This window comes from Haliotis rufescens, unplaced genomic scaffold (assembly GCF_023055435.1).
Source record: "Haliotis rufescens isolate VD_foot unplaced genomic scaffold, xgHalRufe1.0.p SCAF_1, whole genome shotgun sequence".
Taxonomy (NCBI): domain Eukaryota; kingdom Metazoa; phylum Mollusca; class Gastropoda; order Lepetellida; family Haliotidae; genus Haliotis; species Haliotis rufescens.
Window position 1 is genome coordinate 17178465 of NW_025963779.1, and position 6000 is coordinate 17184464.

The 6000-nt window shown below is 42.7% G+C and overlaps 1 protein-coding gene across 1 annotated transcript in view; it reads right to left on the reverse strand.

The window, feature by feature from the left end:
* Window positions 1-5712: 5712 nt before the first annotated feature.
* Window positions 5713-6000, reverse strand: part of LOC124149749 — a 4429-nt gene continuing 4141 nt past the window's right edge. The window contains exon 3 of the mRNA XM_046521528.2: window positions 5713-6000. This exon is cut by the window's right edge and continues 850 nt beyond it. The gene's annotated coding sequence lies outside the window, so the exon portion shown is untranslated.

The following is a 6000-nucleotide window of genomic DNA, read 5'->3' on the forward strand; positions in this document are numbered from 1 at the left end:
ACGGGGACAGCATGTGCTTCACACATTGCATCGAATGAGTGAGTGAGTCTGATTTGACGCCGCTTTTAGCAATATTCCAGCAATATCACGGCAGGGGACACGAGAAATGGTTTTCAGCCATATGTATCCATGTGGGGAATCGAACCCGGGTTTTCGGCGCGACAAGCGAACGCTTTAACCACTAGGCTACCCCTACGCCCTTCATTGAATCGAAGAAGGAAATCGAACAAGGGCTTTGGGCAAGGCCTAACCACTAAACTACCCCACCGACCCTAATCATATACGATTCAGTGGACAAAGATTGGTGATGTCAGAATTCGGGCAAGAAAAGATGGCATCGATCATGTGCCAGTGCACAAAACTGAGCTAAAGTGGAACACGTGAAGGTAACATGCAGAAGATATCCAGAAACACAATGAGGTAAACATGCAATGGATATCCAGGAACACAATGAAGTAAACATGAAGCAAACATGCAATGGACATCCAGGAACACAATGAAGTAAACATGAAGCAAACATGCAATGGATATCAAGGAACACAATGAAGTAAACATGCAGTGGATATCCAGGAACACAATGAAGTAAACATGCAATGGATATCCAGGAACACAATGAAGTAAACATGCAGTGGATATCCAGGAACACAATGAAGTAAACATGGAGTGGATATCCAGGAACACAATGAAGTAAACATGGAGTGAATATCCAGAAACACAATGAAGTAAACATGGAGCGGATATCCAGGAACACAATGAAGTAAACATGCAGTGGATATACAGGAACACAATGAAGTAAACATGGAGCGGATATCCAGGAACACAATGAAGTAAACATGAAGCAAGCATGCAATGGATATCCAGGAACACAATGAAGTAAACATGCAGTTGATATCCAGAAACACAATGAAGTAAACATGCAGTGGATATCCGGGAACACAATGAAATAAACATGCAGTGCATATCCAGGAACACAATGAAGTAAACATGGAGTGGATATCCAGAAACACAATGAAGTAAACATGCAGTGGATATCCAGGAACACAATGAAGTAAACATGCAGTGGATATCCAGGAACACAATGAAGTAAACATGGAGCGGATATCCAGGAACACATGAAGTAAACATGCAGTGGATATACAGGAACGTTATACGAGAGAAGCCGAGGATGAGTCCCGATCTGCAATTGTTAATTTTATTGTTTCAACCTTTTATCAGTTTACTATCAATAAACTCCGATTTTGCCCAGATATCTCAGTTCATGAAGGCAGTTACCTTCTCTGACACTGGGGATCTATCCCCTGCCTCCAATCAAAGCTGCGCGAATCAATTATCTTCAAACCTTGATTGGCAACGATTTATTATTAGCATACACCCATCGGAACATACAAAAACACCTTAAAAAATGTAACTGATATCTATAAAGTGTATACATTGCAGGTGTACTTAAGGCACCTGTATACCTATGAAGTCGGACAGAGATTGTAGATCCTTCTTAAACATCTCCGTTATTTCCTCTTCTGTGTGTCGGCCCAAGCCTTGACTCCATGTCTGCTGTTTCAGCTGTCGTCGATACATCCAGAAGATAAACTTCCCTATTTTAAATGCATCCATAATAGAAGATTTGTCGTTGTCATATTGCCATCGGAAGAGGACAAGGAACCTGAAACGATAGTGTTATTCATTCACGGGTACAGATAAATTGAAGGTAGCTAATCTTAGTGACGGTGATGGGACTATTTCACTCATGTAGTGACGTATATGTGCGTGTGTGTGCGTGTTTGTGTTCGTGTGCGTGCGTGTATGTGCGTGTCTGTGTGGTTCTTACGGGAAGGGTACATTTTGATATAGAGGTACATGTACAGACTTTGTGGTCAGAGGCGCAATAATCCGATGTGCAGTAGGATCCGCCTAGTATGGGTTCGAGTCTCAGATTTAACCTGATTTTATGATCCTCTGTTTTGCACCATTGGTTTAAGCGTCATTACCACTGCTGGGATCGACAAAGGTATGAGAATACGCAAAAGGCTTGCAAAGTCTTTGCTTCATGGGCCTTCGTGTACGATGGATGGACAGATTAGAAATGCATAGCACTTACCAGTACAGATGTTCCTCCGCCATGACCTGCATGGCTTGAGCTACCCCTCTGTCAGCAGGACTCAGATTCCTGTTGAGGTCCACCCCCAGCTTTTGGTTGAGGAAGTTGATACACAGTGTTGTGTCCTCTACCTCCTGCCCATTGTACTCCATCCAGGGGAATTTGTCCTTTGATGAACGCTGCAGCCCATGGACGTTCTGTGTGAAAGGTAACAAAGCAAATGATGTTGCTGATGTCATGATGTCAACCACTTGCTTTCATGGACCATGGATGCTTGTACTAGTACGGACTGATACCGATTTATAGTGCTAGCACACTGAGATACCATGCCGCAGTTTAACATGAATACCCAACTCAGACAGTATACTGACTCCGAGCCGACCAGTCCTTGTTTTAGCCCGTTAATGCCGAGCGCCAAACAAGGTAACAACAAGTACCATCTTTTAACGTCTTTTGGTATGGAGCGGCCGGGGATCGAACCCCGGACATTCCGCTCTCCGGGCGGACGCTCTACCACTAGACCACGGAGGCGGTCCCGGGGCCTCATGAACATCTCATGATGTGGTATATGTTCATGATTGACTGCACGATGTACATTTCACTTCCTTACTAGAAGAGTGGGTTTTATGTGGTGATACCGAAAGGGCAGAACGTCGGCGTTGTTCTTTATGCGTTTTGGAACATGTTTCTATATATACGCCATCGGAATAATGCGAAGAATTATGAAGATACATGTCTATCATATTTTTATGTTATTTATATGTATGTACTTTTTTGTATGGACTTGAGAAATGTTGTGCAACATTCAGTGTTTGAGTAAATAAACTTGTTTTTTGTCTGGCGGTCTGTAAATAATCGAATCTAGACCAGACAATCTTGTGATTGACATCATGAGCATCGATCTACGCAATTGGAATACGACGACATGCATCAACCAAGTAATTGCCGTTAGTAATTGGGATATGATTCAGACAACCAAGTCAGCGAGACTGACCAACAGATCAATTCAGTCGACTCCTACGACAAGCATAGGTTGCTACGAGGTCTGGGATGCACGGCCATAAAGAGGCTACGCGAAGGTTCAGTCGTCTACGGCGCCGCATTTCCCAGTTCGGAGTTGCGTCCCTTAGGTTGGTTGGTTGGTTTATTGTTTAACGCTGCACTCAGCAATATTCCAGCTATATGACGGCGGTCTATAAATAATCGAGTCTGGACCAGACAATCCAGTGATTAATATCATGAGCATCGACCCACGCAATTGGGATCGATGACATGCATCAACCAAGTCAGCGAGCCTGACCACCCGATCCCGTTAGTTGGCTTTTACGACAAGCATAGTCACCTTTTACGGCAAGCATGGGTTGCTGAAGACCTATTCTACCCCGGAATCTTCACGGGTCGCGTCCCTTAGGCGAACTTGAACCTTATCATGGTGGATTCGAGTCCCACGTCGCTCTGATTATATCCACGGTTCTGTAAGAAAAAGGAATAATGTCAACAAGGAAACTAAAGACGCATGAAATAACTCGGTACATGTGAGGTGTGAACTTATGTCACTCTAGTATTAGGCCGGTGTGTTAACTGAGGAAGAAATCTGCCAAAACCACGCATCAGTTTTTTCAAATTTTGACTCGAGTCAAAAACCTAAAGACAAAGCTCAATAATAATCCGTACAAAGAGAAATGTGTTGCTGGTTACTACATACCAACGTCTCTGTGCAATCATTGACATGTCTCTTATTACTAGTAAGATTATTCAAAAAGGATAACGGTATCTGGAAGCACTTGAACTCGGAAGAGTTCCGCCATCCTGCTTCCACGGTACAGTATGACAGCCGTCGTTGTGCAATCATTGGAGCTAGGTTTGACCAATGACCCAGGGTACCCGGATGACAGGGCTATTGCGCATGTTGCACACTATGGCAAACAAGAAACATTTTCATGAAAAAAAAGTTGGTCGACAACATATGATACAGTCCTAAGACCAATCCCAACTCCGCCAAAACCCGCCCCACCCCTGTTATAAGGTACCAGTCCCTATGTACCCACTGGAACCAGGCCCTGGCTTCATTGGTTGCCACGACACTTTAACTCACCTGAATATGTAGTCAACTGTTACAAATGTTGCTGCCAGTGTCCATATTGAAAATCGGATTCGAACCTCTTGAATAAACTTGGAGTCACACCACTGATGAGGGGATGGGGATGGGGGTGAGGATTATCATCCTAACTAATTGTCCCAGAAAATTCTTGTATATAGAAAAACATTGTCTGCCACAAAAAATACATTGTTGCAAAAGAAAATCAGTATCAGTTTCTTTGCAGCTGGAGCTAAAAGTATCTAATCTCCCTAGCTCCATTAACACACCCCCCCCCCCCCCCCCCCCCCCCCACCCCCACCCCCCCACCCCCTGTTTCTATCCCTGCATGCAGCCCGTTCAATGTAAGATACTGCAATGGTTATATTGCATAAAACGTCAAAATAAACGTACGCGGATTAAAATCCATCCCTTGGCATGTTCCACCTCTACATCTCTGCCACCGTCCGCTGTGCCAGTAACCATACTCGTACCAGTTAGTATATTACATGAAGGACTAAACCAATGGCAAGCGAGAGACCTGCTGCCTTCAGCACCATGTTGTGACATCAGTTTGTTGCAATAACTCTTGACAATGCCTGTGGATGTTTTGGCTTACACCATCTTCTGTTTTTCCCTTTATATAGTTGTACAAGGAAGTATAGACCACCCGGTCGCTAAAGAGTTTATATCGAGCCTTGCAATCCATGGGTAGTGTTTCCGGTTAAAGAGCGAGGTAGGGTGGGGCTGGGGGTGTTGGTGCGTGTGTGTGTTGGGGTTGGGATTTGTATCGAGATTTGATATTATTTTCAGTTATAGCTACAAAACCAGATTTTTTTCTAATTTAAAACTGAAAATTCTTTTACAGAGAAAAACACCCTGCAACAATGCAAGTTTTGTGGCAGGCAATTTCTTTGTTTTTCAAACAGTCTGGAGCATAAATTTCTTTTCAAGAATGTTCGGAGACAATATTTTTTCTCTCGATAAAACAAGAAGGCAAGCCTGACATTTGAAGACCACGGCATTTCAATCGCCATGGAGAAGTCAGTTTTTAGCTCAATCACATGTTGCAAGCTACACGAAGTGAAACGTCAGTATATCACATGCTGCTCTATAAATGTAGATGATACCCATATGTAATGATTAACAGTCTTAAATGGCGGACATTACGAGTTAACTTGCACCAACGCCGCTTTCTTGGTCAAAGATTCTTTGTATTATTCATTTTCGTCAAACTGAGATTTATTTCTTCTGTGACATATAATATAAGCTGTGATATATTAGACTTAATTAATGGTACCTATCTTTATTTGTCAATGTGATTTCCTCAACGTAACTAATTATGTGTGGGTGGTGTTTGTTGTTTTACGCCGCACTCAGCCATGTATATGATGGTTCCCTGTCATATAATTTAAGCAGGTTGCGCGGGACTTATTTTCTTTATAAGAAATAGAAAAGTAAGGAATGAAATTACACATTGACTGCATCTTGTAATGCTGTTACTATCATATAGACGACACAAAGAATAGAAACGCATAACTGAATCCAATGACATATTTATAGGAAAATGTGTACATTGTGTTACAAAGATATGTACAAACAAACATACAAACATACAAACAAACAAACAAACAGACTAGAGTGAACCCGAGGGTAAGGTGAGGTGAGACGAAATGGGCTTTTACGTAGCGTTCAAGATTATTGCACTTATATAGGTGTGCGTGCGTGCGTCCGTGCGTCCGTGCGTCCGTGCGTGCTTACTTGTTCTAGTCCATTTTTTAAGTGCTAATCCACTGAGATCCCATGTTTAACTGGAATAACCCAGTAT